This window comes from Pipistrellus kuhlii, unplaced genomic scaffold (assembly GCF_014108245.1).
Source record: "Pipistrellus kuhlii isolate mPipKuh1 unplaced genomic scaffold, mPipKuh1.p scaffold_m20_p_4, whole genome shotgun sequence".
NCBI classification, from domain to species: domain Eukaryota; kingdom Metazoa; phylum Chordata; class Mammalia; order Chiroptera; family Vespertilionidae; genus Pipistrellus; species Pipistrellus kuhlii.
In genome coordinates, this window is record NW_023425540.1 from 84,098,995 (window position 1) to 84,116,681 (window position 17,687).

Sequence of the window (17,687 nt, forward strand, 5' to 3'; positions counted from 1 at the left end):
GAGGGTTTTGAAACCAGAGAGAGGAGCAATCCATCCATTCCTTTCTCTGGGTCCCCGAGAGGCAACTTGGTGTCTGGCCAGGTTCTTCCCAGTGTGGGGCACACCCACCGGCAGGCGCAGGGGAGGTGCTTTTAGATGACAGAGAAAGGAGGTGTCCCTCTTGCTTTGAATCACCAACTGGGAACGCAATTCCCTTTTCCATGATCTACCCATCCTGATTGCACGAGGAGAAAGTCTCCTTCTGCCGTAGCATGAGTCTCACGCCTCTCTTATACCCGCTGATCTCCCTTTGTCACAGCTCCTAAACCCCAGGCTCCTGGGCTCATTCAAGCAACAGTGTCTGGCTAGAATGCACTAACGCTGTTTTCTTTGGGTAGTGTTTAGATTAGTAAGTTTGTCTTCCATTTCTGGCAGATGGCACTAGTTTCCTGTTTACCATCATGACATAGAACTTCCTTTTAAAATAAATATAGTTAGCCCTGGCCAGTGCGGCTCAGTTGGTTGAACATCGACGGGTGCACCAAGAGGTCACGGTTCAGTTTCCGGTCAGGGCACAGGACCAGGTATGGGTTTAGTCCCTAGTAGGGTGTATATGGTAGGTGACTGATTGATGTTTCTCTTTTTCCCTTCCCCTCTCTCTCTCAAATCAATTTAAAAAACAAAACAAAACAAAACAAAACAAAAACAAACCCACACCATGTAAATATAAACAGAGTAGTTTTAAATGAAAATGTTAAGTGAATACTAGTTCAGGTGGCATGTGGAAATGGCAGAAATAATGGCTTGTGAGTCTAAATTCAAATCCCCGCTCAATCCCTCACATAGGGCCTCTGGGCAAGTTTCTTAGGCAGCTTCTCAGAGCCTGTTTTTATGAACTGTTGTGTACACTGATGGTAATGTCTGTAGAGTAGCTGGTGCAGAGTAAATGCTCAGCAAATGGCAGGACAGCTCCAGCCCCACCTAGACTGTGCATTCTGGGAGAGCCTGGGCTTTTCTCTGTCCTCTCGGTGGCTGTGAGGCAGCCAGGGGCCACCGTCCCTGCTGGTGGATGGGCCCCTCCTGACCCTCCTTGGCAGTAGCCAGATCCCATTCTTATCCCCTTTTATATGGGACCTCAGTTCAAAGGAGCACCTTCCGCCTCCTCTGCAGCCCTGAGAATCCCTTACTTGGGAGATGAGTCTTGATTAGCCATAGAATCTCAGAATTAACAATCATGTCACAGGTCAGACACTGGGTCTCCTGGGAAACCTCAGGACCTGGGGCAGGGTGGTGTGTGGCCCTTTGGAGGGGCCTCCAACCTCCCAAGGATCTCTAATTTAGACCCGGGAGGTTGTGCCCTTGGAGAGCTTCCCAACGGGATGGAAAAGGGGCATCAGAAAACGGAAGCACAGCCTCCCAGCTGGCCCAGCATCTGAGCAATCAATGAGCCTTTCTGAAAAGGGCTTCTAAGTCTCATGTTAGTGGCAAGTCTATTGCCTTGTATATGGGGGAGGGGTGTGTGTGTGTGCAAATAGCATTAACCTGTGGAACTAAAAGCTTAAAAATATTCTGTAATACGTTGTGGCCCTGTTTTGCAATTTCTTCAGTTTTTTAATGCAGAAAATCTCCCCTTCTCCCTTCCTCCCCCTATCCCAGTCTTTCCCCCCCCCCCCCCCCCCGCAGGTGGGGGAACTGAGGCTGGAAAGAAAGTCAGTTCCTTCTTTTTTTGGTCATATTCAGGGACAATACATTCCAGGACTGTGGGTTCAAAGGCTGTGGGTAGTGGTTTGTGTGAGAAGGGGGGTCAGTGAATGGGGGACTCTGGAGGAACCCCAGGGCTAGATTCCCGGTGGCCCTGCCAACCTTCCAGCAAGTCAGGCTGTGTCCGATAATAAAAATGCCAATAGCTCACATGTACTGACTATGTGCCAGGCACACTGTGTGTGTGTTCTCAAGTTCAGGCCTTACCGCCCCCCAAGGAGAGCGGTCCCTGTGTGGAAAGAAGAGAGACCGAGGCAGGAAAGATTCCAGGCCGGACCACAAAGAAAGGGTCAGAGAAGGGGTCCTAACACAGGGAGTCGCATTCCAGAACCCTGTTCTTCCCCCTTCCCCAAGGGAAGAGAAAGGGCGGGGAGAAGAGAGGAGAGGAGAAGCGAGGGAGCTGGGAACCTGGGAGGGCGAGCTCAAGGAAGGGGACCCAGATCCAAGGAGTTTCCTTCTCACGTCTCCCGCTTCCCGCGGCTGCACTACGGAATCCGCCCTGCACTTGGCAGAGCTGCGCAGGAAGCAGGCAGGGCTGGGTCTGGGCTGGGGGTGCCCTCCCAGCGCCCCGGCCTTTCTCTGCGGGGTCCCCCACCCACCTCCTGCGGCCCCTCCCACTCCGCTCTCCCGGCTCCTGACATCACGCCCCGGGGAGGCGGGATCGGAGACAGAGGGGGACGTGGGGAGGAGGCTCCGCGCCGCCAAGAGGGAGGAGGAGGGAGGGCGCGCAGTCCCAGCTCAGAGCTTCCAAACAGCCCCGCGGCCTCGCCTCGCGCCCCAGCCCGTCGGTCGTTCCCGCCGCCAGCGCCCGGTGAGTGGGGATAGCGCCCGGGGGCCGCGCGCCCCTCGGAGGGCTCCGGGCGGTGTGCGCCCCCGGGAAGCGCGCGCGCGGGCCCTGCACCTACTGGACCGGGGTGGGGGAGTGGGGGTGGGGGGAATCCTGCAGTTGGTAGGGACCAGGGTGGGGTCGAGGCCCCTTCCTGCCGAATATCCACCCTTCCTCCGCCAGATTGCCCGGGACGCAGGCTTCCCGCCGGCGCCCCACTCGCTCGGGACCCGGAGTCCCACCTCCCCACCCCCGGGCTGCTTCTTTCTCCGAGAGCGCCGGGCGGGCGGGCGGGAAAAGTTTGGGGAGGAGTCCCAGGCTCCCCTCCTGTGGCGTGAGGGTCCACGGCGCCTCGCAGCGCTGCCCCCCGCCTCCCAGCGCGCGGGACGGGCTGCGCCTGGGTCGGGGCAGTGGGTCGTGCGGGGGAGCGCGATCTTTTCGGCTCCGTTGCGCCCCCCTACGGCGTGGAGCTACTTTCTTAGGTCTGGGTCGGTGGAGGAGCCTCAAGGCCCTGCTTGGGGGACGCCTCCACCCCTCCCCACCTTTCCTGGGGCTTTTAGGGCCCGCCCATGGGTTCCAGAGAAAGAGGGAACGAGAGTTCAGGTGTAGATGATACAGGGTGCTTACACACTCCAAAGAGGTCCTCATTTGGGGACCTCATATATAAGGTGACCAGATCGTCCCGCTTTTGGCGGGACAGTCCCGATTTTTAACAATTTTTCCTGCGTCCTGCTGCGTTTTAAAAAAGTAACGATTTTTGGAAAGAGGGAGACTAGTCTCCGGCACCTGGACCTGAGGGAGGCCCCACAGAGGAATGCCCTCCCTCCAGGCCCCACAACTCACTCCTTACTTTGGAACGAGGCTGGCAGCTTAGTTTCAGGTTTGGGGTTAGGGGCACTGCCCTCTTCCAAGCTCCAAAGATGTGTATGTGGGATTGGTGGTGGCGGTGGTGGTGTGATCTCATAACCTATCTGCCTTGGAAATGCAGAGACCAGCCTGCAAAGTGGCAAGTTTATGGCCTTGGCGAGGGCCTTAAGTGAGCAGCCCATACCCTGGGTTATCCACTCACATGAGGTACCCTAGCACCGGCAGGCTCCTAGGCACAGAAAGCAGAGTAGAGGCTACCAGGAAGGGGGTGGGGTGGAAAGGGAGTGGGGATTGTGGCTTAATGGGGGCAGAGCTTTTGTTGGGACGGGTGGAACCATTTTGGGTATAGACCGTGGTGATGGTTGTACGACACTGTGAATGTATTTAATGCCGCTGGATTGCACACTTGTAGGTAGTGAAAGTGTTATGTATATTTTATCATAATGTATTTAAAACGTCTTCAGCCACTTCTACCCTGAATCGGTTAGAAATGCCAGAGGCGCTCACTGTGGCTGGCCACTTCTCCCTGGAACTTGGCCTTGGGATGAGGAAGTGGACGGAGGATGAGGAAGGGGCTGGAGCCTGGTTTCCCCAGGAGTCCTCGAGGGACCGAGATGGAAACCAAAGCTGGCCGGGCCTTTGCGGCCCTGGGCGCCCACGGGCTCCCGTTCTCCCAGAGCCTCTCCTCGGTCAGTATTTCAGGTCCCTGAGCTAGGAACGCCCAGAGCCAGACTTGGGACCTCCACCTGCACCACCACCTTCCTGCAAGACCTCCCCTGTGCTCCACCTGGAGATGTCCAGGTGGATGGTGGGGAATGGGGGAGACCCTTCTGGAGAAATCGGGGCCCAGGTGCCAAGCCCACTGCCTAGGGAGGGGTGTGGGGGTGGCAGGAAGGTGCAGAACCTGTTTTCCCACTGAGCGTTTTGGATCTGCCACCTCTGCCCCCTCCTGGACTTGGGGAGTGCGGGTGGGAGGCCGAGAGCAGGCCACACAGCCTGGAGCTGCCTCTGTCCGTCCCGTGAGGACATTTTGATTCGCCTGAAATCCCGGGACAGGTGTTTGTGCCTCAGAGGTCCTGGGACAGGCGTTTGTGCCTCAGAGGTGGCCAGCGGGGTGGGTGAGGCCAGGGCCAGGCAGGGAGCTTGGGAGGTGACACTATGCTTCCCCACCCAGAGGGGAGGGGCCGTGCCCTCTCTGGCTGGCAGGGCTCCAGATCAGGGCACAACTCTTGAGGGTCTTCCTGGCATCTAATTATAAATACAGGACACATCCACTCAGTCCTCCCTGCCACCCCCTTCCCACTGCACACACAAGTGATTTGTAAGGCCCTTTCTTCCGGGAATTGAAGCGTGTTTCACCTACATATCCTTGCTCTGTCTCTCACATGGTGTCTCTTTCACACTCTCAATTTCCCAGCTAAAAACGGGTGGTTGATTGGGAGGGAGGCTCAGCTGGCCAGTGTTTCATCCCAGGCACAAGCCGCCCTGCCCTCCGGGGCCTGCCTGGCTGACGGGGGCAGCGTGAAGGCCTCTCTTTGTCGTAATCAACCCCGCCAGACACGGCCAGGAAGGGAAGTCTGTCGAGACAAAAACACAGGAATGCCTTTCCAGGCCAGATGGGGTGGCAGTGGACTGCTGGCTGGTTGGCGGGGTTTGTTTGGGACACAGGAGTCCAGCCACCTTCCTGGGGGGGAAAAGGGGGCAGAAAATTGTGTGTGATGCAACATGTGGTCGCTGCACCAGCTCTGTGGACAAGTAGGGCCTCTGACATAGGCTCTGGGGCTAATGGGGGGGGGGGGGGGTGGCAGCAGCACCCAAAGGTGCAGTGGGGCCCCGGCATTGGGACTGGGGAGCAGAACCCTTCCAGAAGAGGCAGTTAAAGGTCAGGTTGGCGGCCGGACTCCTTGTGTGGGAGCCCCTGGGGGATGTCTCACCGGGTTTGGAAACTCGGCGATTGGCAGCAGCAGCTGGAATGGGGAAAGAGGACAGCTGGCACCACAGCCAGGACGAGAGGCCTGACTCTTGGTTGTTGGCTGCAGCTTGTCCAGGGAAGGAATGGGGGCCTGGGAGGGGCGTGGCTGGAAGAGGAGGCTCCCATTCCCCGCTTCTTTCCTCCCTCCCCCAGGAGTGGTGCAGCCTGGCTTCCTGCAGGAGTTACTTAAAGACTGCAGTTTCCGCGGGACCAACTTTGGCGGGAATCGGCAGATGCATCTGGCTCTTGTTAGGGACAGGCCGAAGGGGGAGGCTAAAAATATCAGAGGCAGAGCTGCCACCCAGCGTGAGCGAGCGCAGGGCTGGTAACCTGATCCCCACGGTGGGGGGCTGGTGGTGACTATGACTCCGTTCTGTGCCAGTCCTTTGGGCTCCCCCAGGCAGCAGGGCCTTCGGTGAACTTCTGGAAAGGGTGAGAGCTCTCAGCACTCAGGGCAGCTGTGGACAGAGATGGGAGAATTTCAGGGGCACAACCTGCCTTAGATCACCCCATTGTGACAGCAGCAGGGCCACTCCGAGGGGTGGAGTGACTTGCCGACAGTCACCCAGCACTTGGCTGCAGGTTCATCTCTGTACCAATATAGTAAGATCTATAAGACACGGTTGAATCTTTTTAAAAAAGAGCAAAGCAATGTGTGGGGAAATATGCTATTTATATAGCAACAAACAAGTACGAGGTGTATTTCCTCTGTGTTCCTGTAACTCATATGTATTCCGTGTACACAAAGAAAAATGTCTGGGAGGATTTATCAAAATAGATTGAAGTGGTTGCCTCTTGTGAGAGGTGTGGAAGGCACGGGCACAGGGACTCCACTCTTACCTACAACAGAGAGTATATTCATGGGTTACTTGTGTACCTGAAGGTCAATAATAATAATATAAGGCAGTGGTCGGCAAATTGCGGCTCGGGAGCCACATGTGGCTGGCGAGCTGCGGTTTGCCGATCTGTTGACTGATGAGTTTGCCGACCACTGCCTTAGGGAAAAACACTTAAAAACCTTTTTAATAATGTACTAATGTCTTTAACCTGAAGTCGAAACTTCTGGGTAAGGGTAATGCCTTACCCAGTTTGCCGACCACTGATGTAGGGCATTTTGCAGGGGTGAGGGGGGGAGCTTTAGAAGACGGGCTGCATGGGGGAGGCTCTGGACAGAGTCTAGGTAGGGCTGTGCAGTAATCCAGGGACACATACAGGGGCTTAAAGCCAGAGGTGCATCCAGTCCCCATGGAACGTTGCTCTCATTGTGGACACCTCGTGGGTGTGATGGGTTTCCCATCTGGGGTCTGGGTGCTGTTCATAGACAAGTGGTGGGCAGAGATGGGGGGGTGGGAGCAGTGAGTACTCTTGGGGTGTGTTATTAGCACCACCATGAGGTCCTCAGCAGGGTGTCCTGGAGACCACTGGGAGTCTGGGCTGGGAAGAGAATTCAGAGACAGACTGGGTCTGCTTGGTGTTTGAGAGCAGGGAAGAATGACTTAGATTTTGCTAGTGTTTGGTTTTTGTTTTTGTTTTTATTTTTAAATATATTTTTTATTGATTTTAGAGAGGAAGGGAGAGGGAAAGAGAGATAGAAACATCAATGATGAGAGAGAATCATTGATCAGCTGCCTTCTGCACGCCCCCTACTGGAGATCGAGCCCACAACCCAGGCATGTGCCATTGACTGGAATCGAACCTGGGACCCTTCAGTTTGCAGGGCGGTGGTCTATCCACTGACCCCAACCTGTCAGGGCAGATTTTACTAGTGTTATCAGCAGCAATTAAAATAATGGACCTGCTGTTATTATGGCATTTATAGGATGCAAAACAATGTGCTGGCCTCCTGCTTTACAACCTTTATCTTATTTAAAGTGAGTAACCACCGTCTGAGGTAGGGACTCTTATCCCTGCTCTATAGATTTAAAAAATGGAGTCCAAAAAAATGTGGCTTAAACAGGCACCGTGACTGTGTTGGGATTTGAATCCAAGTCCATGGACCCCACAGCCTCTGTTCCATCGGACGTACTTTGGTCGCATCTCTCTCTTTAAAAGCAGACACGTGTGCTCTCCTCTTGAAGCAGTCCTGGTCCTTTGGGCCAGGAAAGTTCCTTGCTGCAGATATATTCTGGTGAGTGTCTGGGAGACAAGCATTTCTCATCCAGAGGCGGCCATCTCGGCCAGCAGCCTGGTCACAGAGAGCCTGCTTTCGACGGGAACCCCCTGTCCACATGGCATTGGGTTCCATTGTTTCTGATATTCTTTGCACAAGAGAGGCCAGAGCTGCTGGTGCGGGGACCTGCCTGTTGAGTTCACAGGATGTTTCCAGCACCCAGCACAGAGCTAAGCATGAAGTAAGCACTTAGTAGATCTCTGTTCACGTGACTAACTGAAAGAAGGAATCACCCTGGGTCTTAGGCAGTTCCTGCTTCCCAGCCAACCCCAGTGAGGGGCCAGCCAGAGGCTGCATGGGAGGGGAGGGAAGGGTTTTGGGAAAGGTTGTGGACCGTGAAAGAGAATTAGGACCGGCAGCTGCTCCCTCTCCCTCCTGCCATTGGCTCTGCCGCTCGACAGGCCCAAGCAGTATGGTCAGTGTCCATTTATATCAACAGGACATGGGGTCACATTCTTCTAAGACCAGAAGAGGCTAATCTTCCACACGCTCCGAGTGTGGTCTGCACACCCACAGGCATTTGGAGGTGAATTATGTGCAGGGCGTGCACATAAGACACATTTTAAAGGGAATCCAATTAAACAGATGAGCTTTAATGATAATTCTGGGCAATGAACAGTACAGTTGGCACACAGACGGACAGAAAGGATAATGGTGGCCATGTTGACACTATTGGTGTCCCACCTGGGCCCCTTGGCTGGATGAGGGGCCCACCCCCTCCACCCCGAGCTGTGATGCTCTCAGCTTCCCCTTCTCCTGAGAATTTCAAGAAGCCCCTGGCCCAGAGATGTCTGGGAAGTTATGCGCCCATTCCCCCGGGAGTGAGAGGAGGACGCTGCACCGTCTTCTCTGCCTGCTCCCTGGAGGTTCTTCAGTCTTCACCTCCTCCCAGCTCTGGGGCTTCCTGGATGCCAGGCCCTGTGCTGGGCATCAGGGACACAGCAGTGACCAAACAGACAAAAAACCCTGCCTGCAGGGTGCTTCCAGTCTAGAGGGACGAGACCAAAAAAGTGAATAGAGAGCAATAGGGAAAGAGCAGGTGATGTTCAGCGATTTGAAGAAAATAAAACAAGAGTCACTTCGATGGGATGGTCTGGGAAGGCTTCTCTAAGGAGGGGACTTTGGAGTTGAGGTTGAACACAGAGAAGCAGCTAGACACCCCAAGATCTAAGAACTTCCCTGCAAGCTGGGTCCATTGGGGAGAAAGAAGGGGCACTAACTAAGGTTTGGGGGACTAGCCCATCCCCGGTTTCTTTTGGCCACACTGTGAGGGCCGGGACTGGGTGGTCCATGTCCATGTCCTCGACTCGTGCCTACTGTATGCTCTGTACTAGGACACCCTGGAAAGTGAGGGGCTGGCTCAGTCCTAGGCCTTGGGTGTGGGGCAGGCGTCCTCAAACTTTTTAAAGTGGGGGCCAGATCACGGTCCCTCAGAGAGCTGGAGGGCCGGACTATATGAACTACTAATTCCTACTGTAACACCTCGGCTGCGCTCACTGCCCAAAAAACCTGGCGGGCCGGATTAGACTCCTCTGCGGGCCGCATGTGGCCCGCGGGCTGTAGTTTGAAGACCCCTGTGTGGGGGGTCAGTTGAGGGTGTGGGATGAGGATGTCTGGCCTCTGGGCCATGCGGTTTCTACCTTCCCTTTCACACCAGGGGCTGCCAAGGGCCCTCAAGTGTCCTGTGTGTCAGCCCCAAGGGCAGGGAGGTGTTGAAATACCAGCCCCCAGGAAACTCAGAGCTCCTCCATTTTGTTCTCTGAAATCTTTTTAAATGAGTTTTTTCAAGCGTACAATTCAGTGTGTTTTAGTGGCGCCGCAGCCAGGTGTGACCATCACCAGCGCCCATTTGGGAACATTTCATCGCCTCATAAAGAAACCTTTTCAATATCTTCCCCCCCCCCCCCTCCGCCCCCCATTTTCCCATCCCCCTCAGCCCTGGTCAGTCACTAATCTTTCTGTCTGTATAGATTTGCCTCTTCTGAACATTTTATATAAACAGGATCATACACTATGTGGCCTTTTGAGTCTAGCTTAGTTCACTTTGTATATTATCTTTAAGATTCATCTATGGCCGAAACGGTTTGACTCAGTGGATAGAGCGTCCGTCTGCAGACTGAAGGTCCCAGGTTCAATTCCGGTCAAGGGCATGTACATTGGTTGCTGGCACATCCCCGGTGGGGGGGCGGGGGGGGTGTGTGCAGGAGGCTGCTGGTCGATGTTTCTCTCTCATTGATGTTTCTAGCTTTCTATCCCTCTACCTTCCTCTCTGTAAAAAAATCAATAAAATATATATTTTTTTAAAAAAGATTCATCTATGTTGTAGCATACCTATTAGAAGTTCATTCTATTGTATGGACTTAACACATTTTGTTTATCCATGCATGAGTGGATGGATGGATGGTTTGTTTCTGCCTTTTGGCCATGGTCAGTAATGCTGCTATATACATTTGTGCAAGTTTTTGTTGGACATGCGTTTTCATTTCTCTTGGGTACATACCTAGGAGTAGCAGTGCTGGGTCATGTGGTCACTCCGTGTGGTTGTTTGAGGAACAGCCAGACTGTTTTCCATAGTGGCTGCACCATTTCAGTCCCACCAGCCGTGTGAGAGCGTTCTCATGTCTTCATTTTCCCTCAGTGCCCCGTCCTGTCCTGGTTCCCTAGGAAGCTTCCACTGGTGCAGGTCTAGCGATGCTCTGGGTCCCGGCTCCTGGGTCTAAGTGAGGCCCCCTGAAGGGCTTGGGACAGGCTGGGCGTGGAAGGAAGGGAAGGCATGTGCTCTGTGGTTCCCTGGGAGGGGACCACCGGAGGCAGAATTGGAAATCATTGGATTCCTGCAAGGTGGGGGTCATGATGCTGGAGTGATCTCAGGTGGTGCTGGACACAACATTAAACAATGTTAAATCCCTCAATAAGAAAGTGGTTGCCTTTTAGTCTTTAAACATTTGATTTCATCAAAGGGAAACTCTTCGTTGCTGCTAAACTCTTGATGCCTCTTTGACTCTAGTTGTTGTTTTTTTGTGTGTTTTCTTTTTTTGTGTTTTTTTTTTTTTTTTCTTTCACCAGACAGGGCAGGTCTTTAGCTCAGCCCTTCTGCAGACAGCGGCACTGAACCAGAACTTGTGAATTTTGGAGGGGTTAGCGGAGGGAGGGGCCATTTATTTTACAATCAGTCTCTATTTGTGGCAAATGGTGCCGAGTTTCCATTTCCAGGGAGCCAGATTCCTTTTTCTTTTTTTAAAAAAAATATCTTTTTATTGATTTCAGAGAGAGGAAAGAGGGATAGAAACATTCTATATAATAAAGAGCTAATATGCTAATTAGACCGAATAGCCGAACGACCATCCGGATGACTTTCCAGAAGAAGCCAGGGCTGCGAGGGACTTCGAGGCCAGCCCAAACTTTGAGGGCCGAGCCCTTGGCACCAATTTTGTGCATCGGGCCTCTAGTCAATAATAAGAGAATCATCAATCAGCTGCCTCCTGCATGCCCCCTACTGGGAATCAGGCCTGAAACTCTGGCATGTGCCCTGATCGGGAATCAAACTGTGACTTCCCGGTTCATGGGTCGATGCTCAACCACTGAGCCACACCAGCAGGGCCAGATTTCTTTTTAAAACACATGTATTTCTGTTAAAGAATGGGTTTATTTTAAGACAAAGATGACGTGAAATCCTTCAGGGATACCTCAAGAGGGTGGTAGGCAAATGATTGAGGTTTGGAAAACTGTTCTAAAGCTTAGGGCCCCAAAACCAGATGCGACGTTGGGAAGTGGCGAGGCCCCCAGTCCGGGGGCGCATACGGGTGGAAACTGGATGCTATAAAAATAACCCAGGCAGAGGCTATGAGTCAGGGTGGCTCTGCATGCCCACACCATGCCTTTCGGCTGAGACTGCATGAGTTCGCAGTTCTCATTGTGTGGGGTCAGTGTCCCAGTTCCAGGGCTGGACAGTGTCGGAGCTGCAGACACAATGTCATCGGAGGTGCCCCAGTTGGAAAGGGGAGGTGTCGGGACTGCCTTTCTTTCTAGCAGGGTGACCTCACCGGCCTCTGGACATGCCAACGGGGAATGGCACCATGTGATTTCAGGTTCACGGGGCTAGCTCCCCAGCTGGCTCAGTGTCTGCCCTGGTATTTAGTGTTTCATGGCAGGAGTCCCTTCCTGACAGGCCCTCCAAGCCCCCAGGTAAGGGGCAGGACCTAGCTGCCCTCGGGTTACAGAGAGGTGCTGTGTCAGGCAGGGTTCTCTAAGAAACAGAACCAATCGATGTGTATTATAAAGAGAGCTTTACTGTAAGGAATTGGTTCACCCAGGTATGGAGGCTGGCAAGTCCAAAATCTGCCAGGTCGGCCAGCAGGACCTAGGGGAGAGCGGGCATTGCATTTCCAGGAAGAAGGTCGGCTTTTTCGTTGTCTTCAGGCCCTCAGCTGATTGAATGAGGCACCACATCATGAGGGGAGTGGGGGGGACAGTCCACTTTTCTCAATGCTCGCCAATTTAAATGCTAATCTCGTCCAAGAAACACCCCTACAGAAACACAGGGGCCCAGCCAGGTCGACACATAAATTAATGATCACAGGTACTTTAGGTGGGCCAGACACACAGAATTAAATACAATAGAATCTTACAAATACTAAGGTGACCAGATGTCCCGCTTTTGGCAGGACAGTCCCACTTTTAACAATTTGTCCCGCGTCCCACGGCGTTTTTAAAAAGTCCTGGTTTTTGGAAAGAATTTGATAAGGTGACCACGTCTGGTCACCTTATCAAATACTCCCTTTAAAATTCCCTTCTCACCCTCCAAGGAGAAACTTTCCGTTTTGTGCAAATGTGCCTTTAAAACTTCTGAAACACGTGTGCCATCCTGTTTCAGCGAAGAGAGAGAGAAGCTGGCCAGGGCTCACAGCTCTCAGCAGCGGCCGTTTCTAGAACCTAATTACACTGTTTTGTTTTCATTGTATTTCTCTTCCCCAGCACCAGCCGTTGCTGCCCTTCCATTTTCAGTCTCGATATAAGGTTTCCTTTTATAACAATGTGAGTTTTAAGATCAGTTACTAGTCATGCAGGTGGTACACGGATAGGCCTGACCTTCTGAAGGTGGAGCAGGAATGACGGATTTGGGAAAAAATGACGTAAGCATAGCAGTGGGGACGGTGCCTGAAATACCCCCGAATTTCCCGCACATCTCGAGCTTCCTGTTGTCCAGTTGCACTTCTTTCCCTCCGGGAGACAGCTCTGATGGTCATGTCCACTTGGTGGCTGCCATCTGAGCGTGGTGGCAGAGGACAAGAGGAGAGAACCTGGCTCTCAGGGAGGAGAAGGGACTGGGGAGGCAACTCTAAGAAACGTCACCGAGATTCTGGTTGTGACTGGTGCGTGTACTTGTTATACACACATGCTGTCCCTAGCATGTCCACTCTGTTATCACCCAACTGTCCTAGGAGGGAGGTGTGCCATTGTCATCCCCATTTTACAGATGAGGAAACTGAGGCAGTGAGTGGCCACGCTGCTGGGCCACAGTCCAGTCCGGCTCCATCTGAGCTCTCACCGAGTTTTGTACACGTTACTTCCTGCTGGTCTTCTCCCCTTTCTCCCCTTCCTGTGAGGATTTACTCGGGGGTGGAGGCCTGGCTTCCTGGTCCTGAGGCTCCTTGGGCCTGGCTCAGTTGTAGGCAGTGACTCCTGGTCTCTCACTTGCTGGCAAAATCCATCTATAAAAAAAGGACAGCTCTTTCCGAAACTGGTTTGGCTCAGTGGATAGAGCGTTGGTCTGCAGACTGAAGGGTCCCAAGTTCGATTCCGGTCAAGAGCATGTGCATTGGCTGCGGGCACATCCCCAGTGGGGGGGGTGCAGGAGGCAGCTGGTCGATTTCTCTCTCTCATCCATGTTTCTAGGTCTCTATCCCTCTTCCTTCCTCTCTATAAAAAAATCAATAAGATATATATATATATATATATATATATATATATATATATATATATATCTTATATATATATATATATATATGACAGCTCTTGTCCCTTGGGCTGTTACAGGGAGTGCCACTGCTCTGCGGATTACCTGGAAGTCACTCTTGCAAGGTGCTCTATGGCGGAAAGAATAGTCCTAACCCAGTGGCCTTGAGAATGGGAACACCCTGAGTCTGACACCTGCCTCACCCCTAGCCACCTAATCCGAATCCACCTCACCCCACACTGACATGTGTGCCTGCAGATACAGTATCAGCCCTCTCTGGGCTGTGTGTTTGCCGGGCAGCGTAATTACAGGGAACTCCGGGGATGACAGCAGGCAGCAGGGAGCTCTTTAATTGAGGGGGTCAGGGAGCAGTCATTGGCAGGATGGTGGTTATTAGCCCTTTTAAGAGCTGCCCAAACTAGCAGACATTCAGCAAGTATGTGCTGAGTAACCTTGGCCACTGGGGGTATGAAGATGAGTAAGATGGGGTTTCGGTCCTTGAAGAACTCTGAGTCTCGTAAAGCAGTGTTTTCCTCTGTATCAGTTCGCACTTGCTGTGTAACAAACCATCCTGGAATGCAGTGACTTAAAACAGAAAACACTTATTTAGTTCCTGATTCTGCAGTGGGGAGTGTGGGCGTGGGTCAGCTGGAGGCTGGCTGGGTTAGGGCAGCCATCTCTGCTCATGGAGCCTCCTGCCTTTCCGGGGGCAGCCAGGATTCCGTGGGCAGTGGGCGGGGAATGCATTCCACCTCTCAGGAGGAGGATTCGATTCTCAAAAATGTTCCTAAAACCCGTTGTGCTTATGGAACAGGAGAGAGGTTGCTCTGCATTTTTCTTACAATGTCTTGTCTGCTTTTGGGATCAGGGTATGGCAGACCTCTTAGGATGAATTGGGAGGTGTCCCCTTTTCAGTTTTCTGGGAGCGTGTACAGGGAGTTGGTATTACTCCTCCTTCAGTGTGTGGCAGAATTCGCCAGGGAAGCCATCAGGGCCCAGGTTTTCTCTTGGGGAAGGGACTCCAGGCACTTGGTAAACAGTTCTTCCTTCTTTTACTGTCAGACTTGGGAGAAAAGTCTAGCTCCTTTCTTGTCTTCTTCTTTTAGTTCTGTAGTTCCTTGGAACCTGGTTCCTTTAGTCATTCATTCAACACACATTTACTGAGCACCACCTGTAACCTGGGCGCTGCGCCTTCCGGTAGAGACATGCCAGGTCCCGGACCCCAGCAGGAAAGGCAGCAATGCCCACGTTAGCAGCCACAGGATAAGCAGCAGGTCGCAGGGAGGAAAATAAAGAAGGGCCTCCGTTCACTTCACCGAAATTATTACCAAGTTTGCCTATGAGCTCATTTTCCGTCATGATGGGTTTTTTCCTAGTCTCCCCTCTCTTGGCGTCTTGTTTCCTCCCCACACTGGCCCACATCGCTGTCTCCTTCGCTGGCCTTTCCTCCCCACCTCTGCTCTCTGCCAGCACTTTCTCCTGGGTAATACTTTATATCTACCTGGGGTTTTGTCTCTCATGCACACCCCCATGACCCTGGTTTCTGTTCCCAGCTCCCGTTTGCTCCTGATAACAGTCCCGCCCATATTTCCAACTGCCCAACCCGTTTCCACCGTTGTTCACCGGCATTTCTAAAACACGCCCTTCGAGTGCTCCTCCGGCCCCAGCCCAAGTGCATCCATGGAACCAGCGTCCACTCTGCCTCAGGCAGACGGCCCCCAGGGTTCTCACCCACACAGGTCCTGGCGATTCTGCCTGCTGAGGAGCTCTCCATCTCTCCCTTCTGCCCATTTCCCTGTCTTGCCTCAGTTCACACCTTCCTCATTTCACACCAGGAGCTCCCCAATTCACTTCCTTCTAAACCGTCTGCCGGACGGTGCAATGTTATGCTTGTAGAGGCAGGTCTTGTTACTTTCCTGCCTGAAAATCTTCCCCATCGCCCGCTGCGTCCAGGGTAACACTCAGACTCCCAAGGCCCGCCGTTAAGTTCTTGCTCAGCGTAGATCTGGCTCAGCCAGGGGCCCAACCCAGCACACACCCTCCTCACACTGGTCATGCTTTTGCACCTCGAAGCATTTGGCTCCATCTGCCCAGCACACCCCATCCCCACAGCCTGCCTGCCCTTCCTGACACCCAGCTCCAGTATCACTCCCTCTGAGGAGCCCTGAAGACGCTACCCCCTGCCAGCACAGGGCTAGTCACACCTCCCTCTGTGTTCTCCCAGCACACATGTCATCACAGTGTGTTCATTTATTGGCTCATGCTTGTTCTTCTTGCACCTGAGTGCTCCCCAGGGACACAGGGCCTGCCTTACTCATCCGTGTATCACCGGGGCCTCGGGCCTGGCCAGCACCCAGTGAGTGCTCATTGGGTGAATACTTGCTCCATTTAAAAACGGTAAGTGACAGGCTGGTAATCAGAAGGCTGTGGTCTGAGCCCTGGTTCTTTACCTGCTAACTGAATGATGTGGCTAAATCCCTTAGTTTTAATGTGTCACCGGCAAAGTGCTTCATAGTCCTTGCCATCCTCGGGACTGGTCACCTCGCTGACTAGTGTTCCTCTTGCGCTCGGTGAAGGGAGGCGCTTTCAGGACTCAGGGGTGACTCTGTTCTCTGCATCCCTTGTCCCCAGCCTGCTTGTGTGTGTCCCCCTTTGTGGAGCCCGGAGCAATGACAATGCAGGGATGACCAGCATCCAGAGCCACATGTGGCCCCAGGATTTTGGACTGATCTCCTCATCGAGCCTGAAAGCGACAGCACCCTACAAGGGAAGAGAAACTGAGATGTAGACAATATGGTGGCTTCTCTGGTGCCTGATTGCCTAGGTTCAAATCCCAGCTCTAGCCTTTCCTAGCTCTGTGGCCTTGGGGAAGTTGCTTAACCTCTCTGAACCTTATTGTCTTTACCTAATTATAGCCTTTGCCGGTTTGGCTCAATAGATAAAGCGTCGGCCTATGGACTGGAAGGTCCTGAGTTTGATTCCAGTCCAGGACACATACCTCGGTTGCAGGCTCCATCCCTGGCCGTAGTCGGAGCATGTGTGGGAGACAACCAACTGATGTATCTCTCTCACATTGATGCTTCTCTCTGTTGGTCTCTTCCCCTCCCTTTAAAAATCAATGGAAAAATTATCCTCGGGTGAGGATTAACAAAAAAAATGAGGCTAATTATAACAGACACATCATAGTGTTTTCCAGAGGAACGAATAAGTTAATACATGTGGAGAGGTTAGAATAGTGCCTGGCACATACAAGGCAGTAAATGTAGGCCATCACTGTTGTTGATGTGTTATTATCGGGTCTAGTAATAATTAATGTCGTTTTTTAACATTCGTTTAAAATCTTGCTTGGCGTTGACTTGTATTGACATAACCTTCAAACACGTGGTATCTACAGAACGTGTGAAGTGCAATTAACAAGTTTTGCTTGAAAAAGTTTGTGTTTGGTTTGGTTTTTGTTGCAAAACTAGGGCTAAGAAGATGGCGGATGAAGAGCATATTCGGCACTGCATGCTTTACGAGTTCCAGTTAGGAAGAAAAGCAAGTGAGGCTGCAAAAAACATCTGTAGTGCTCTTGGTCAAGATGCAGTTAGCGCCAGAAAATGCCAGCGTTGGTTTGAGAAATTTCGCGAGGGAAATTTTTCGTTAGATGACAAGAGTGGTCGAGACTGTGTGTCCAATTTTGATCAAGAAGCTCTTCAAGCTCTTTTGGTGCAAAATCCTCAAATTACCCAACAAGAGCTTGCGACAACTTTAAATTGTTCACAAAAAACAATTTCCAATCAATTGCGTGCACTTGGCAAAGTCCAAAAGTTTGGAAAATGGGTTCCTCATGAGTTGACCGACAACAACCGTAATCAAAGAGTCACAATTTGCAGTTCGCTCCTCTCTCGTCAAAACCGTTTGCCGTTTTTAGAGCAAATTGTTACCGGAGATGAAGAATGGGTGCTGTATGTTAATTTGAAAAGGCGGCCTCAATGGTTGGACAAAAATGAGGCTCCGCAGCCCACGCCAAAACCTGACTTGCATGCGAAGAAAGTGATGTTGTGTGTTTGGTGGAATTTTAAAGGAATTCTTCATTATGAACTTTTACCATCTAACCAAACCATTACAAGTGCAGTGTATAGTGCCCAATTGGAAAGGTTAGCCCAAGCTTTAA

At 52.3% G+C, this 17,687-nt stretch overlaps 1 protein-coding gene across 1 annotated transcript in view; it reads left to right on the forward strand.

Moving 5' to 3' along the window:
* The first annotated feature begins 2,277 nt into the window (after positions 1-2,277).
* The window catches only part of EMP2 (epithelial membrane protein 2), a 33,918-nt gene continuing 18,508 nt past the window's right edge, over positions 2,278-17,687 (forward strand). The window contains exon 1 of the mRNA XM_036409759.2: positions 2,278-2,551. The gene's annotated coding sequence lies outside the window, so the exon portion shown is untranslated. The remainder of the gene's footprint in view (positions 2,552-17,687) is intronic.